Source organism: Symphalangus syndactylus, chromosome X (assembly GCF_028878055.3).
Source record: "Symphalangus syndactylus isolate Jambi chromosome X, NHGRI_mSymSyn1-v2.1_pri, whole genome shotgun sequence".
NCBI lineage: Eukaryota > Metazoa > Chordata > Mammalia > Primates > Hylobatidae > Symphalangus > Symphalangus syndactylus.
In genome coordinates this window covers 79,259,173-79,278,163 of record NC_072447.2, presented here as the reverse complement: position 1 = coordinate 79,278,163, position 18,991 = coordinate 79,259,173, and the positions used below count along the sequence as shown (strand labels likewise).

The window sequence follows — 18,991 nt, the reverse complement described above, 5'->3', positions numbered from 1 at the left end:
GTTTGACTGGAACCAGCTTCTGCTTTTCCTGTACTTGCCGGCTGAGCCGAGGGTCGACAGAGAGGAAAGCCATTCAGCTCCGGGGTCCCGACAAAAAGTTGGTTGACCCTATAGCCATGAGCGGAACTCTCAAAGTCATGTCGCCCAAGCAAGACTCGCCCATCTATCATATCTATCCTGACTCTTGCCTCCTGGGTCCTAACGCCTATCAGACAACTTCCTCCCGCCTCTCTTCTCTGAGGCTCGTCCTGCTTTTAAAAACCACTCCCTGTCTCTGGTGCTTTTCTACTTTCTCCTATAAGAATGATTTCTAGTATAAACTTCAGGACTCTGTTCCCTTCTTTAGGCACCTGGGCTCAGCAATCAGAAAGACATATTTTTTGCCTAAAGCCCTGTCAGTGGGGGGACACTATCTGGAATTTTAGGGTCCCTCCTCAGACTAGCAGGCCTAACAAAAGCTATTTCTGAAGCTAGGATATGGGGAGCCTCAGAAATTATATCCTTCCTATTCATATGATGAGAAGTGAGGACAAAAGGCGTCACTCTTCCAACCCTGGAGATCCCTTCCCTCCCTCAGGGTATGGCCTTCCACTTCATTTTTGGGGCATAACATCTTTTTTTTTTTTTTTTGAGAGAAGTCTCGTTCTTGTCCCCCAGGCTTGAGTGCAATGGCTCGATCTCAGCTCACTGCAACCTCTGCCTCCTGGGTTTAAACGATTCTCCTGCCTCTGCCTCCCAAGTAGCTGGGATTAAGGCGCCTGCCACCACGCCTGGCAATTTTTTGTATTTTTTGGTAGAGATGGGGTTTCACCATGTTGGCCAGGCTGATCTCAAACTCCTGACCTCAGGTGATCCACCCACCTCGGCCTCCCAAAGTGCTGGGATTACAGGCATGAGCCACTGTGCCCAGCCTTTTGGGGCATAATATCTTTATAGGACAGGGGTAATGTCCCATTACTAACAGGAGAAAGCTTAGGACTCTAACAGATTTTCGAGAATGCGTCAGTAAAGTCCACTAAATCTGAGCTTCCTCAGTCCTCTTTGTGGTCTAAGAGGAAAACTAAGGTTTCTGCTGCTGCGTCAGTGAGCATAACTATTCCAAGTTTTTTCTTTCAGATAGGAAACACTCAGGCATCAACAGGCTCACCCTTGAAATGCATCCTAAGCCATTGAGACCAATTTGACCCACAAACCCTGAAAAAGAAGTGGCTTATTTTTTTTCTGCACTACGGCCTGGCCCCAATATTCTCTCTCTGATGGGGAAAAATGGCCACCTGAGGGAAGTATAAATTACAATACTATCCTGCAGCTTGACCTTTTTTGAAAGAGGGAAGGCAAATGGAGTGAAATACCTTATGTCCAAGCTTTCTTTTCACTGAAGGAGAATTCACAACTATGCAAAGCTTGCAATTTACATCCCACAGGAGGACCTCTCAGCTTACCCCCATATCCTAGCCTTCCTACAGCTCCCCTTTCTATCAATGATAAGCCTCCTCTAATCTCCCCCACCCAGAAGGAAACAAGAAAAGAAATCTCCAAGGGAGCACAAAAACCCCTGGGCTATCAGTTATGTCCCCTTCAAGCTGTAGGGGGAGGGGAATTTGGCCCAACCCAGATACATGTCCCCTTCTCCCTCTCTGATTTAAAGCAGATCAAGGCAGACTTGGGGAAGTTTTCAGATGATCCTGATAGGTATATAGATGTCCTACAAGGTCTAGGGCAAACCTTCGATCTCACTTGGAGAGATGTCATGCTATTGTTAGATCAAACCCTGGCCTTTAATGAAAAGAATGTGGCTTTAGCTGCAGCCCAAGAGCTTGGAGATACCTGGTATCTTAATCAAGTGAATGATAGAATGACAGCTGAAGAAAGGGACAAATTCTCTACCAGTCAGCAAGCCGTCCCCAGTATAGATCCCCACTGGGACCTAGACTCAGATCATGGGGACTGGAGTCATAAACATCTGCTGACCTGCATTCTAGAAAGACTAAAGAGAATTAGGAAAAAGCCCATGAATTATTCAATGATTTCCACCATAACTCAGGGAAAGGAAGAAAATCCTTCTGCCTTCCTTGAGTGGCTATGGGAGGCCTTAAGAAAATATACTCCTCTGTCATCTGACTCCCTTGAGGGTCAATTGATCCTAAAAGATAAGTTTATTACCCAATCAGCTGCAGATATCAGGAGAAAGCTCCAAAAGCGAGCCCTGGGCCCTGAACAAAATCTGGAGGCATTATTAAACCTGGCAACTTTGGTGTTCTATAATAGGGACCAAGAGGAACAGGCCGAAAAGGAAAAGCGAGATTGGAGAAAGGCCACAGCCTTAGTCATGGCCCTCAGACAAACAAACCTTGGTGGTTCAGAGGACAGAAAAGGGAGCAGGCCAATCACCGGATAGGGCTTGTTATCAGTGTGGTGTACAAGGACACTTTAAAAAAGATTGTCCAACAAGAAACAAGCTGCCCCCTTGCCCATGTCCACTATGCCAAGCCCATCACTGGAAGGTGCAAAGTTTCTCTGGGCCAGAAGTCCCCAACCAGATGATCCAACAAAAGGACTGAGGGTGCCCAGGGCAAGCGCCAGCTCATGTCATCACCCTCACTGAGCCCCGGGTATGTTTAACCATTGAGGGCCAAGAAATTGACTTCCTCCTGGACACTGGTGTGGCTTTCTCAGTGTTAATCTCCTGTCCCAGACAGCTGTCCTCAAGGTCCATTACCATCCAAGGAATCCTGGGACAGCCTGTAACCAGGTATTTCTCCCACCTCCTCAGTTGTAATTGGGAGACTTTGCTCTTTTCACACCCCTTTCTCATTATGCCTGAAAGTCCCACACCCTTATTAGGGAGGGACATATTGGGCAAAGCTAGAGCTATTATCTACATGAATATGGGGAACAAGTTATCCATTTGTTGTCCCCTGCTTGAGGAGGGAATCAACCCTGAAGTCTGGGCATTGGAAGGACAATTTGGAAGGGCAAAAAATGCCCGCCTGGTCCAAATCAGGCTAAAAGACCCCACCACTTTGCCTTATCAAAGGCAATATCCCTAAGGCCTGTAGCTCATAAAGGATTACAGGATATTGTTAGACATTTAAAAGCTCAAGGCTTAGTAAGAAAATGCAGCAGTCCCTGCAACATCCCAATTCTAGGAGTACAAAAGCCGAATGGTCAGTAGAGACTAGTGCAAGATCTTAGACTCATCAATGAGGCAGTAATTCCTCTATATCCAGTTGTACCCAACCCCATATCCTGCTCTCTCAAATACCAGAGGAAGCAGAATGGTTCATGGTTCTGGACCTCAAGGATGCCTTCTTCTGTATTCCCCTGCATTCTGACTCCCAGTTTCTCTTTACCTTTGAGGATCCCACAGACCACACATCCCAACTTATGTGACAGTCTTGCCCCAAGGATTTAGGGATAGCCCCCATCTGTTTGGTCAGGCACTGGCGCAAGATCTAGGCCACTTCTCAAGTCCAGGCACTCTGGTCCTTCAGTATGTGGATGATTTACTTTTGGCTACCAGTTCGGAAGCATCATGCCAGCAGGCTACTCTAGACCTCTTGAACTTTCTAGCTAATCAAGGGTACAAGGTCTCTAAATCGAAGGCCCAGCTCTGCCTACAACAAGTCAAATATCTAAGCCTAATCTTAGCCAGAGGAACCAGGGCCATCAGCAAGGAATGAATACAGCCTATACTGGCTTATCCTCACCCTAGGACATTAAAACAGTTGTGGGGTTCCTTGGAATCACTGGCTTTTGCCGACTATGGATCCCTGGATACAGCGAGATGGCCAGACCACTCTATACTCTAATCAAGGAGACCCAGAAGGCAAATACTCATCTAGCAGAATGGGAACCAGAGGCAGAAACAGCCTTCAAAACCTTAAAGCAGGTCCTAGTAGAAGCTCCATCCTTAAGCCTTCCCACAGGACAAAACTTCTCTTTATATGTCACAGAGAGAGCAGGAATAGCTCTTGGAGTCCTTACTCAGACTTGTGGGACAACCCCACAACCAGTGGCATACCTAAGTAAGGAAATTGATATAGTAGCAAAAGGCTGGCCTCATTGTTTACGGGTAGTAGTGGTGGTGGCCATCTTAGTGTCAGAGGCTATCAAAATAATACAAGGAAAGGATCTCACTGTCTGGATTACTCGTGATGTAAATGGCATACTAGGTGCCAAAGGAAGTTTATGGCTGTCAGACAACTGCCTGCTCAGATACCAGGTGCTACTTCTTGAGGGACCGGTGCTTAAAATACTCACATGTGTGGACCTAAACCCTGCCACTTTTCTCCCAGAGGATGGAGAACTAATCGAGCATGACTGCCAACAAATTATAGTCCAGACTTATGCCACCCGAGAGGATCTATTAGAAGTCCCCTTAGCTAATCCTGACCTTAACCTATATACCGATGGAAGTTCATTTGTGGAGAATGGGATATGAAAGGCAGGTTATGCCATAGTTAGTGATGTAACAGTACTTGAAAGTAAGCCTCTTCCCCCAGGGACCAGCACCTAGTTAGCAGAATTAGTGGCACTTACCCGAGCCTTAGAACTGGGAAAGGGAAAAAGAATAAATGTGCATACAGATAGCAAGTAGGCTTATCTAATCCTACATTCCCATGCTGCAATACAGAAAGAAAGGGAGTTCCTAACCTCTGAGGGAACCCCCATTAAACATCACAAGGAAATCATGGAGTTATTGCACGCAGAAGCACTGCTGAAGCGAAAGTCAAAGGGTTGGGGGGGAGAGACAGAAAGAGAGAGACGAGAAAGAAAGACAGACAGAAAGTAAGAGAGAAAGAGACAGAAACTCAGAGAGAAACAGAGAGCGAGAAAGAAAGAGAGAGAGAGAGAGGAAGAGACAGAGAGACAAAGAGCAAGTCAGAGAGAGGAAGAGAGACAGAAAGTCAAAGAGAGAAGGAAAGAGGAAGAGACAGACAAAGAAGGAGTCAAAGAGACAGAAAGAGACAGAAAGTCAAAGAGAAAGAGAGAGAGAGAAGTAGTAAAGAAAAAACGGTGTACCCTATTCCTTTAAAAGCCAGGGTAAATTTAAAACCTATAATTGATATTTGAAGGTCTTCTCCATGACCCTGCAACACTCCAATACACCTTGTTGTCAGTGTAAACAAGAGCACTGAGGCCACCGACAAACCATAGCCTTCCTATCAAAAATCCTTAACCCAGCAGGTTTCCTAACAGGGAATCTTAATTAATTACCACACAAAGGTACGACCAGATCTAGGAGGAACTCCCTTCAGGACAGGACAATAGATGGTTCCTCCTGGGTGATTAAGGGAAAAAGACACAATGGGTATTCAGTAAGCGATAAAGAAACTCTTGTAGAAGCAGAATTAGGAAAATTGCCCAGTAACTGGTCTGCTCAAACATGTGAGCTGTTTGTACTCAGCCAAACCTTAAAGTATTTACAGAATCAGGAAAGAGCCATCTATACCAATTCTAAGTTAATATGGACTGAATGAGGTTTTATTAACAGCAAAGAAAAAGTAAAATCCCAAACTTACAAGGTTTTCAACAAAAGTAAAGTTTGCTAAAAGTTAACAGTGTAACATGTATTATCCTAACTTCTAATCTTATGGAAATCAGACCCTATCAGTGCCCCTCAAAGCTCAAGTCCGTCAGCGCAGGGCCATACAACTAATATACCTACTTATAGGGTTAGAAATGGCCACTGCTACAGGAACCAGAATAGCTGGTTTATCTACTTCATTATCCTACTACCACACACTCTCAAAGGATTTCTCAGACAGTTTGCAAGAAATAACAGACTCTATCCTTACTCTACAATCCCAAATAGACTCTTTGGCAGCAGTGACTCTCCAAAACCGCCGAGGCCTAGACCTCCTCACTGCTGAGAAAGGAGGACTCTGCACCTTCTTAGGGGAAGAGTGTTGTTTTTACACTAACCAGTCAGGGATAGCATGAGATGCCGCCCGGCGTTTACAGGAAAAGGCTTTTGAAATCAGACAGTGCCTCTCAAACTCTTATACCAGCCTCTGGAGTTGGGCGACATGGCTTCTCCCCTTTCTAGGTCCCATGACAGCCATCTTGCTATTACTCTTCTTCAGGCCCTGTATTTTTAACCTCCTTGTCAAATTTGTTTCCTCTAGGATTGAGGCCATCAAGCTACAGATGGTCTTACAAATGGAACCCCAAATGAGCTCAACTAACAACTTCTACCAAGGACCCCTGGACCAACCTGCTGGCCCTTCCCCTGGCCTAAAGGGTTCACTAAAGAGGACACTACAAGTGCAGGGCCGCTTCTTCGCCTCTATCCAGCAGGAAGTAGTTAGAGTGATCATTGCCCAATTCCCAACAGCAGTTGGGGTGTCCCGTTTAGAGTGGGGATTGAGAGGTGAAGCCAGCTGGACTTCCTGGGTAGAGTGGGGACTTGGAGAACTTTTCTGTCTAGCTAGAGGATTGTAAATGCACGAATCAGCACTCTGTAAAAACACACCAATTGGCCAGGCGTGGTGGCTCATGCCTGTAATCCCAGCACTTTGGGAGGCCGAGGTGGGCGGATCACGAGGTCAAGACATCGAGACCATCCTGGCTAACATGGTGAAACTCTGTCTCTACTAAAAATAAAAAAATTAGCCAGGCATGGTGGTGGGCGCCCGTAGTCCCAGCAACTCAGGAGGCTGAGGCAGGAGAATGGCATGAACCCGGGAGGCGGAGCTTGCAGTGAGCCGAGATCCTGCCACTGCACTCCAGCCTGGGCGACAGAGCGAGACTCTGTCTCTTAAAAAAAAAAAAAAAAAACGCACCAATCAGTGCTCTGTGTCTAGCTAAAGGATTGTAAATGCACCAATCAGCACTCTGTAAAATGGACCAATCAGCACTCTGTAAAATGGACCAATCAATGCTCCGTAAAATGGACCAATCAGCAGGACGTGGGCAGGGCCAAATAAGGGAATAAAAGCTGGCCACCCCAGCCAGCAGCAGTAACCCGCTCAGGTCCCCTTCCATGCCGTGGAAGGTTTGTTCTTTCACTCTTCACAGTAAATCTTGCTGCTGCTCACTGTTTGGGCCTATGCCACCTTTAAGAGCTGTAACACTCACCATGAAAGTCTGCGGCTTCATTCTTGAAGTCAGTGAGACCAAGAACCCACCAGAAGGAACCAACTCTGGACACAATACTATGCAGTCACAAAAACAATGAGCAGCTCTGTATAGACTCACTTGGAAAGATATACTTCCAGGATATACCCTTCCAGGAATGTCCATTCTTTTGGCTTCCCTGGGCCACATTGGAAGAAGAATTGTCTTGGGCCACACATAAAATACACTAACACTAACGGTAGCTGATGAGCTAACTGTATTTTTTTTAAATTGCAAGAAAAACTATCTATCTATTTATTTATTTTGAGACGGAGTCTCACTCTGTTGCCCAGGCTGGAGTGCAGTGGCACAATCTCGGCTCACTGCAACCTCTGCCTCCCAGGTTCAAGCGATTCTTCTGCCTCAGCCTCCCAAGTAGCTAGGACTACAGGTGTGTGCCACCACACCCGGCTAATTTTTTGTATTTTAGTGGAGATGGGGTTTCGCCATGTTTGCCAGGCTGGTCTCGATCTCCTAACCTCAGGTGATCTATCTGCCTTGGCCTCCCAAAGTGCTGGGATTACAGGCATGAGCCACCGCGCTGAGCCCAAAAATCTCATAATGTTTTAAGAAAGTTTACAAATTTGTGTTGAGATGCATTCAAAGCAGTCCTGTACCACCTGAGGCCCACGGTCTGCGGATTGGACAAGCTTGCCTCAAGTGGAAGAAGCAAGGTGCAAAACGGTGGGCATATAATGCTAAAATGTGTTTGTTTTGAGACAGAGTCTTGCTTTGTCACCCAGGCTGGAGTGCAGTGGCACAATTGTAGCTCACTGAGGCCTCAAATTCCTGGGCTCTCAAATAGCTGGGACTACAGGGGAGAATCACCAAGCCTAACTAATGTTTAAAATTTTTTGCAGAGATGGGGGTGGAGGTGGGAGTCTCCCTGTGTTGCCCAGGCTGGTCTCCAGCTCCTAGTTTCCAGAGATCCTCCCACCTCTGCCTCCTAAAGTGTAGGATTACAGGCATGAGCCACTGCACCCGGTGGAGGTGCTGTTTTTCTAAACTATGAATCTGGAGTATGTCACAGAATTTACCAAACTTTCTGACCTCTAGTGCCTTACACAGGGTTGAATAGCACTTCCACAAGTAACCAGCGAAGCGCTTCTACAAAACAACACCTGGGAAAAAGCTGAAAACCTTGGCACATTTCCACTTCTTCCAACTGAAAGCAGAGATTCTGGAATAGCAGGAAAGATACAGCAGCGGTAAATGCAGAGCTATTTGACAGTGTCTGAGAAAACAATCTGGCCTTTTGGGCCATGACTTAAGACATTGTAACAAGGTTTTAGCTACAGAGAGCACATTTCATAAGGGCTAGAGCGTGTTTACTTGGAGACATGCCAATCAGATCATGTGAGTTTTAAGCAGAAAACAAAGTAAGAGTTAGCTCACGCCTGTAATCCTAGCACTTCGGAAGGCCGAGGCGGGCGGATCACGGGGTCAGGAGTTCGAGACCAGCCTGGCCAATATAGTGAAACCCTGTCTCTACTAAAATTACAAAAAATTAGCCGGGCATGGCGCGCCTGTAGTCCCAGCTATTTGGGAGGCTGAGGCAGGAGAATCGCTTGAACCTAGGAGGCGGAGGTTGTGGTGAGCCAAGATCGCGCCACTGCACTCCAGCCTAGGCTACAGAGCGAGAGTCCATCAAAAAAAAAAAAAAAAGTTCAAATGAAAGTAAAAATGGTTGCAATGGAGCACAGTAAGAAGGGCATTGCGCTTCCGGCCGCGGAGCAATGCCGGAGGCCGGGCCGGGGCTAGGGCTGGGGGCTGGGGGCCTGGGCTGCAGCTCGGGCGGCCCGCTCCGCCCCCCGCCCCTGCGTCCCGCGACACCTGCTCGCAGACGTTCACATGCCACACCTCTGCAGACCGGAGGGTGCGGCCGCGCATGGCGGGTGAGGCGTGAGTTAGCCGGGCTCCCGGCGCGGAGACTTTGCTGGAGGAGACCCTGAAGGACCTGGACGAGTGCTACGAGAAGGTCCGCCGCGACACGGACTGTGCGCAGCAGCCCCGAGTGCCACCCTGCGCCCAGCAGGCCCTGATCCGCAGCTAGGAGCCGGGCGACCAGAAGATCCAGATCAAGAGCCAGAGGGTGGAGCTGGTGGAGGGCCGCACGCGGCAGGTGGACAGCCACGTGGAGCTGTTCCAGGAGCAGCAGGAGCAGGGCGACGCAGCGGGCGACGGCGTAAAGGTCGGCCCGGGCAGGCCCAGGGGCGAGGCGGCCGCGCAGGCGGAGAAGCCCAACAGCAAAGCGTTCTCGGCGACAGCGCAACAACGAGAACCGTGAGAACGCATCCAGCAACCGCGACCACGACGACGTCACCTCGGGCACGCCCAAGGAGAAGAAAGCCCAGACCTCCAAGAAGAAGCAGAGCTCCATGGCCAAGGCGTAGCGGCAGGCGTCCCCCGCAGACCTCCCCATCGACCCCAGCGAGTCCTCCTACTGGGAGATGATCCGCTGCGACAAGGAATGCCCGATCGAGTGGTTCCGCTTCTCGTGTGTGAGTCTCAACCATAAACCAAAGTGCAAGTGGTACTGTCCCAGATGCCGGGGAAAGAAGGATGGGCAAAGCCCTTGAGAAATCCAAAAAAAACAGGGCTTATAACAGGTAGTTTGGGGACAGGCGTCTAATAGTGAGGAGAACAAAATAAGCCAGTGTGTTGATTACATTGCCACCTTTGCTGAGATGCAGGGAGTGTAAAATGTATATTTTTAAAGAATGTGGCCGGGCGCGGTGGCTCACGCTTGTAATCCCAGCACTTTGGGAGGCCGAGGCGGGCGGATCACGAGGTCAGGAGATCGAGACCACGGTGAAACCCCGTCTCTACTAAAAATACAAAAAAATTAGCCGAGCGTGGTGGCGGGTGCCTGTAGTCCCAGCTACTCCGAGAGGCTGAGGCAGGAGAATGTCTCAAGAAAAAAAAAGGAATGTTGCTAGAGGCCGGGCGCGGTGGCTCATGCCTGTAATCCCAGCACTTTGGGAGGCCGAGGCGGGCGGATCACGGGGTCAGGAGATCGAGACCATCCTGGCTAATACGGTGATACCCCGTCTCTACTAAAAATTCAAAAAAAAAAAAATTAGCTGGGCGTGGTGGCGGGCGCCTGTAGTCCCAGCTACTCGGGAGGCTGAGGCAGGAGAATGGCATGAACCTGGGAGGCAGAGCTTGCAGTGAGCCAAGATTGAGCCACTGCACTCCAGTCTGGGCGACAGAGCGAGACTCTGTCTCAAAAAAAAAAGGGCGGGGGGGTGTTAGAAAAGGAGCCATTCCTTTTATAGGGATGGGAGTGATTCTCTTTGCCTTTTGTTTTCATTGGCAGACACGTGTAACAACAAAATGGTCTGTGATCAACATTTTAGAAATTACAAATATAGGTTTGAATTAAACACTTTAAAAAGAATGCCATTAAAGAAATAATGACAATACAGGAGGTGCTGCCACCTTCACAAGATTGGAAAAGAGGTCAGAACTAATGTCAGAGCCCCAGATGCTTCCCTTTCCTCCACACACACCTGAACCTGTTTTTCCCACTGTTCGCTTTTCTTGGAGCCCTTTCCACTGTAACCACTGGAACCCCTGCTCCGTGAGAAACAAACTCCCGCACATCCTGGCTTTCTTCACTGAACTTTCCCTTCTACCTCCTGCCTTAACTGGATCGGGCTCTCTCCCGAGGCTCCTGCTTCCCCACAGCCTGCTCCAGGCTTCTTCCGTCGCATTCTGCCTATGAAAAAGATGGGCTGGCTGATCGGAGTGCAGTGGTGTTTACAACTAATTGATCACAACCAGCTACAAATTTCTTTGTTCCTTCTCCACTCTCACTGCTTCACTTGACTAATCCAAAAAAAAAAAAAAAAAAAAAAAACCCGGCTTGGTGGCTCACGCCCATAATCCCAGTCCTTTGGGAGGCCGAGGCAGGCAGATCACTTGAGTTCAGGGGATCGAGACCAGCCTGGCCAACATGGCGAAACCCCATCTCTACTAAAAATACAAAAATGGTGGCACATGCCTGTAGTCCCAGCTACTTGGCAGGCTGAGGCAGGAGAATCGCTTGAACACGGGAGGCAGAGGCTGCAGTGAGCCGAGATCTCGCCACTGCACTCCAGCCTGGATGACAGAGCGAGACTCTGTCTCAAAAACAAAACAAACAAACAAAAAAGGCTTGTGGCAGCCAAGAGTTCATAGCAACATGGCTTTTTGATCCTTCACTGTTGGCTCTTCCTATCGTTGTGAAGCAGAATTTGAAAAAAAAAAAAAAAAAAGAGGAGTTGGGAAGGACATGATAGAAGCTTTCTCCTAGCTCCCCATTGCCAAATCTGCTACTCCTGGGTCAACAAATGTCTGCTCTTTTGAGGCTGAGGACACTTGGCTTGATAACCTTTTGCACAACCTTAAAACTAGTATCCCAGCCTCCTTATGCAGTAGGTATTTTTGAATCTAGCTTTTAGTTCTCCTCTCCACCCCATGTCCTGTCATCAGCTGCGAGACTCCAGAATTTATCCAGATGACTATCTGACTCCCTGGCCTCCCAATTTCTTTTTTTTAAAGTTATTTTTAATTTTTGTGAGTACATATTAGGTGTACATGTTTATGGGGTACATGAGATGTTGTGATACAGGCATGCAATGCATAATAATCACATCAGGGTAATTGGGGTATCCGTCGCCTCAAGCATTTATCCTTTCCTTGTATTACAAACAATCCAATTATTGTCTTTTAGCTATTTTTAAATGTACAATAAATTATTGTTGACTGTAGCCACCCTGTTGTGCTATCAAATACTAGAGCTTATTCATTCTATCTCACTTTTTAAAACAATTTATTTATTTATTTATTTATTTATTTTTGAGACAGGATCTCACTCTGTCACCCAGGATGGAGTGCAATGGCACGATCTTGGTTCACTGCAACCTCTGCCTCCCGGATTCAAGTGATTCTCCTGCCTCAGCCTCGCAAGTAGCAGGGATTACAGGCACCTGCCACCACGCCCAGCTAATTTTTGTATTTTTAGTAGAAATGAGATTTCACCATGTTGGCCAGGCTGGTCTCGAACTCCTGACCTCAGGTGATCCACCTGCATCGGCCTCCCAAAGTGCCGGGACTACAGGCATGAGCCACAACGCCCAGCCCTATCTCACTTTATTTTTGTACCCATTAACCATTCCCACTCTCCCCCACCCCCAGACGCTTCCCAGCCTCTGGTAACCATTGTTCTACCATCTATCTCCATAAGTTCAATTGTTTTAATTTTTAGCTCCCACAAGTAAGTGAGAACATGCCAAGTCTGTCTTTCTGTGCCTGGCTTATTTCACTTAATGACCTTCAGTTCTATCCGTGTTGTTACAGATGACAGGCTCTCCTTCTTTTTTATGGCTAATAGTACTTTATTGTGTATATGTAGCACATTTTCTTTATCCATTTGTCTGTTGATGGACATTTAGGTTGCTTCCAAATCTTGGCTATTATGAATAGTGCCACAATAAACATGGGAGTGCAGATATCTTTTCAACATACTGATTCCCTTTTTGGGGGAGTATATACACCTAGCAGGGGGTTGCTGAATTATAGTTATATTTTTAGTTTTCTTTTTTTTTTTTTTTTTGAAACAGGGTCTCACCCTATCATCCAGGCTGGAGTGCAATGGCACAATCACAGCTCACTGTAGCCTCGACCTCCAAGGCTCAAGCGATCCTCCCACCTCAAGCTCTAGGACTACAAGTGTGGGTCTCACTATGTTGCTAGGCTGGTATTGAACTCCTGGCTCGAATGATCCTCCTGCCTCGGCCTCCCAAAGTGCTGGGATTACAGGCATAAGCCACCGCACCCGGCCTATATTTAGTTTTTGAGGAATCTCCAAACTGTTCTCCATAGTGGTTGTACTAATTTACATTCCCACCAACAGTGTATGAGGTTTCCCTTTTCTCCACATCCTCACCAGCATTTGCTATTGCCTGTCTTGTGGATAAAAGCCATTTTAACTAAAGTGAGATGATACCTCATTATAGTTTTGATTTGCATTTCTCTGGTGATCAGTGATGTTGAGCACCTTTTCATATACCTGTTGGCCCTTTGTATGTCTCCTTTTGAGAAATGTCTATTCAGATATTTTGCCCATTTTTAAATCAGGTTTTTAGATTTTTTTCCTATAGAGTTGTTTGAGCTCCTTATATATTCTGGTTATTAATCCCTTGTCAGATAGATAGTCTACAAATATTTTCTTCCATTCTGTGGATTGTTGTCTCTTCACTGTGTTGATGGTTTCCTTTGCTGCGCAGACGCTTTTTAACTTGATGTGATCCCACTTGTTCATTTTTGCCTTAATTGCCTATGCTTGTGGGGTATTACTCAAGAAATCTTTGCGCAGTTCACTGTTTGGGAGAGTTTCCCCAATGTTTTCTTTTAGTAGTTTCATAGTTTGAGGTTTTAGATTTATGTATTTAATCCATTTTGATTTGATTTTTGTATGTGGTGAGAGACAGGGGTCTAGTTTCATTCTTCTGCATATGGATATCCAGTTTTCCCAGCACCATTTATTGAAGAGACTGTCCTTTTCCCAATATGTGTTCTTGGCACCTTTGTCAAAAATGAGTTCACTGGCCGGGCGTGGTGACTCAGGCCTGTCATCCCAGCACTTTGGGAGGCCAAGGGGGTGCAGATCACAAGGTCAGGAGTTTGAGACCATCCTGGCAAACATGGTGAAACCCCGCCTCTACTAAAAATACAAAAATTAGCTGGGTGTGATGGTGCGTGCCTGTAGTCTCAGCTACTCAGAAGGCTGAGGCAGGAGAATTGCTTGAACCCGGGAGGCAGAGGTTGCAGTGAGCCAAGATCACGCCACTGCACTCCAGCCTGGCAAAAGACTGAGACTCTGTCTCAAAAAAAAAAAAAAAAACGAGAAAATGAAGTTCACTGTAGATGTATGGATTTGTTTCTGGGTTCTCTATTCTGTTCCATTGGTCTGTGTGTCTGTTTTTAATGCCAGTACTATGTAGTTTTTGGTACCATAGCTTTGTAGTATAATTTGTCAATTTCTTGACTTTCTCAATTGCCTTTAAGAAAATACCCAATTCCTGGGAGGCTGAGGCAGGAGAATGGCATGAACCCAGGAGGTGGAGCTTGCAGTGAGCCGAGATCACACCACTGCACTCCAGCCTGGGCAACAGAGTGGACTCCATCTCAAAAAAAAAAAAAAAAATCCAATTCCTTAGTATAACAGACAGGATCCTTCAAATATAGTCACCTGTCCATTTCATTTCCTGACATGATTTCTGTCTTTGTTTTGTGGTGCTATGACGGAATACCTGAAATTGGGTAATTTTTAAAGAATAGAAATTTGTATTCTCACAGTTTTGAAGGCTGAGAAGTCCAAGATCAAGGAGCCAGCATGTTGGGTTGCTGGTGAGGGCTGCCTCCTCTGAGGGAAAATAATTCTGTGTCCTCACAAGACAGAGGTGGCAGGGCAAGCAAGCTGAATGCTCTGTGAAGCCTCTTTTTTTCCCATCCAGAAACTTTTATGGGCAATTTTTTTTTTTTGGAACCAGTAGGAGGGGAAAGTGGAGGGGGTGGAGGAGGAGGGAAAAGAGTTTTTAAAAAGCCTCTTTTCTCCTTTCTGAGGGCCTTAATCCTGTTCATGAGGGAGAGGCCCTCATGGCCTAATGACCTCTTAAAAGACCCATCTCTTGATATTATCATAAAGCCAAAAACTGAATTTTAGAAGGGACGCATTCAAACCATAGCAGCTTCTTACGTACTTTATATTCCAGCTATAAGAAATACTTTGTAATTCTCTGATGCTACTGCTAATTTATTCCTCCAGGCCCTTTGCCATCCTCATCTCTCTGTCTGTAATACCAGTTCTGTTCCCACTTAGTTTGCCTGTTGAGCATCCCCATGAATGACTCACTTAACAATTTAGGCTTACATTTTTTTTTTTTTTTTTGAGACGGAGTTTCACTCTTGTTGCCCAGTCTGGAGTGCAATGGCACGATCTCAGCTCACTGCAACCTCCTCCTCCTTGGTTCAGGTGACTCTCCTGCCTCAACCTCCCGAGTAGCTGGGATTACAGGCATGTGCCATCATGCCCAGCTAATTTTGTATTTTTAGTAGAGACAGGGTTTCTCCATGTTGGTCAGGCTGGTCTCAAACTCCCAATCTCAGGTGATCCGCCTGCCTCGGCCTCCCAAAGTGCCAGGATTACAGGTGTGAGCCACACGCCCAGCCTAGCCTTACATTTCTTATTCTGCCTTCACTCCAGGAACTTTATTTTCTATTCCATTTCAGCCCCCTCTCTCAGGGCCTCACTCTCACTGACCAGAAAAACCTGACCTCTGACATCTTAAACCCCAGTATCACAAAGAGGCAGAGGGACTTCTACATTTGGCCAAGATTGAGTAATTCACCCTACTGCCTAAAACAATAGCAACAAAAGGGACAGACTATATAAAACAATGCTTTCCAGACACTGGACATCAGGCGGCATATGATAGTGACAAGAGAAGGGAGAGAAACAAACTAGATGAGTTTTTTTTTTTTTTTTTCAGACAGAGTCTTGCTCTGTTGCTCAGGCTGGAGTGCAGTGGTGCGATCTCGGCTCACTGCAACCTCCGTCTCCCAGGTTCAAGTGATTCTCTTGCCTCAGCCTCCTGAGTAGCTAGGATCACAGGCGTGCACCACCATGCTTGGCTAATTTTTGTATTTTTAGTAGAGACAGGGTTTCACCATGTTGGCCAGGCTGGTCTCGAACTCCTGACCTCAGGTGATCCACCTGCCTCGGCCTCCCAAAGTGCTGGGATTACAGGCGTGAGCCACCATGCCCAGCACAAGATGAGTCGTATGAGTGCCCTAGCATACTGCCTGGAGAGAGTTTCTAGGCCACAGTGCAGAGAGGAGGAACACAGGCAGAGCCTAGCAGTCTCTCTGAGCTAAGAAGAAAGACTTGGAAGACTAGGAGGCCAAGGTAGCTAAAGTTCACTGGACAGAAAACTGGAGAAAAGATAGCTGCACAGAGAGAAAGCTCTGGAGATCTGCAGAGGATGTCTCTCAAGTCTTCAGCTGGGGATTGGTCAGTGCATGCCCACAAAGAAACTACCTACCAGCACTTTGGGAGGCTGAGGTGGGTGGATCATGAGGTCAGGAGTTTGAGCCCAGTCTGGCCAATATGGTGAAACCCCATCTCTGCTAAAAAATACAAAAATTATCTGGGTGTGGTGGTGCACACCTGTAGTCCCAGCTACTTGGGAGGCCAAGGCAGGAGAATTGCTTGAACCCGGGAGGTGGAGGTTGCAGTGAGCCGAGATCACACCACTGCACTCCACCCTGGGCGACAGACTGAGACTCTGTCTCAAAAAAAAAAAAAAGAAACCACCTAAAGCTAAGGGCAGAACCACCTGAAGGGATTAGAGAGAAAAATACTCAAAGATCACACAGGGACCAGAATAGTTTGTGTTCCCACCAGCCTGATTGTGGGTGGGAAAACTTCATAAAACACTGGGTAGAATACTTCCCCAGTAGAGCAACAAATCTAGTCCTAGATTAAAAGGCTACTTTTTGATCCTGGCTTAAAAATCAACTAAACAAACAAGAGCTTAAAAGCAAGCATTTAAAAAGGTCAAACTGTTTCCGAATAACTTAACTTCCCAGAACAAAGCTTACACATATTTACAGTAGTACAGAAATACCCGGCACCTAACAAGGTAAAATTGTTAACGTCTGGCCCCCAATAGAAAATTAACAGGCAAGCAAAGAAGCAGGAAAGTGTAATTCACCATGAGGAGAAAAATCAATAGGAACTGACCAGAGATGACATAGGTGATAAAGTTAATAGACAAGGATAATGAATGGTTACTATAACCATATTCCAGATGGTGGAAGAAAAACTGAGCATGTTAAGTAGAGATACAAGAGATATTTAAAAAGATAAACTTCTAGAGATAAAAAAGGCAATGTTTAAATTTTTTAAAAATATGTTAGATGAGGCCAGGTGTGGTGGCTCACGCCTGTAATCCCAGCACTTTGGGAGGCCAAGGCAGTTGGATCACCAGAGGTCAGGAGTTTCAGACCAGCCTGGCCAAGATGGTGAAGCTGGTCTCTACTAAAAATACAAAAATTGGCCGGGCGCGGTGGCTCACGCTTGTAATCCCAGCACTTTGGGAGGCCGAGGTGGGCGGATCACCAGGTCAGGAGATAGAGACCACGGTGAAACCCCGTCTCTATTAAAAATACAAAAAAATTAGCCGGGCGTGGTGGCGGACGCCTGTAGTCCCAGCTACTTGGAGAGGCTGAGGCAGGAGAATGGTGTGAACTCGGGAGGCGGAGCTTGCAGTGAGCTGAGATTGCGCCACTGCACTCCAGCCTGGGCGACAAAGCAAGACTCCGTCTCAAAAAAAAAAAAATAAAAAATAAAATAAAATAAAATAAAATAAAATAAAAATACAAAAATTAGCCGGGCATGGTGGTGGGCACCTGTAATCCCAGCTACTTGGGAGGCTGAGGCAGGAGAATCGTTTGAACCCAGGAGGCAGAGCTTGCAGTGAGCCAAGGTCGCGCCACTGCACTCCAGCCTGGGTGACAAGAGCGAAACTCCGTCTCAAAAAAAAAAAAATACATACATACATTAGATGGGACTAACAGCAAATTAGGTACTACAGAAAAAAAGATTAGTGAACTTGAAGGCATAATAATAGAAACTATTGGAATGAGGCATAGAGAAAAAAAGACGGAAAGAAAGAACAGATCATCAGTGAGCTGGGGGGCAATCCCAAGCAGCCTTCTATACATGTGATGGGAGTCCCTGAAGGAAGAGGGGTGGATAAAAAAAAAAAAAAGGCTGAAATTTTTCCAAATGTGATGAATACCATAAACACAGATCCAAGAATCACAGCATACTCCAAGTACAGTAATTATGAAGAAAATTATACCACCAAGAAGAGCAAACTAAACCCAAGAAGAAAATAATAAAGATTAGAGAGGAGATAAACAAAATAGAAAGTAGACTAATAATACAGAGATTCCAAGATCAACGAAATTGACAGAACTTTTAACTAGATTGACTAAGAAAAAAAAGGCTCAAATTACTCAAGTCAGAAATGAAAGAGAAAACATTACTACCAATGTTACAGACATAAGAAGGATTATAAGAGAGTATAACTATTGGACAATCTAGATAAAATGACCAAATTCCTAAAAACACACAAACTACCAAAACCGAGTCAAGAAAAATAGAAAATCTGACTAGACTTATAACAAATAAAGAGACTGAACCAGTAATCAAAAATTTCTGGCCAAGCTTGATGGCTCACGCCGGTAATCCCAGCACTTTGGAAGGCTAAGGCAGGAGGGTCTCTTGAGAGACCTGCCTGGGAAACATGGTGAGACCCCTGTCTCTACAGAAAAAAAAAAAAAAGATAGCCAGGCATGGTGGTGTGCACCTGTAGTCCCAACTACTGGGACTGGGGTAGGAGGATTGCTTGAGCCCAGGAGTTGGTGCTGCAGTGAGCTATGACCAGGCCACTGCGCCCCAGCGTGGGTGACAGAGCAAGACCTTGTCTCTAAAACAAATTTAAAAAAATAATTTTAGGCAGAGCACAGTGGCTCATGCCTATAATCCCAGCACTTTGGGAGGCTGAGGCAGGAGGGATCTTTTGAACCTGGGAGTTCCAGGCCAGCCTGGGCAACATAGCGAGACCTCGCCTCTACAGAAAATCAAAAAATTAGCGGGGTGCCTGTAGTTTCAGCCACTCAGGAGGCTGAGGTGGAAGAATCACCTGAGCCCGAAAGGTCAAAAGCTGCAGTGAGCCATGATCACGTCACCCAGCTACTCGAGAGGCTAAGGCACGAGAATCGCTTGAACCCAGGAGGTGGAGGGTGCAGTGAG

General features: G+C 46.4%; 1 pseudogene; it reads left to right on the top strand.

Annotated features, from left to right (window-relative positions):
• Window positions 1–8,858: 8,858 nt before the first annotated feature.
• On the top strand, window positions 8,859–12,150 carry LOC129475335 (inhibitor of growth protein 1-like; annotated as a pseudogene).
• Window positions 12,151–18,991: the final 6,841 nt, after the last annotated feature.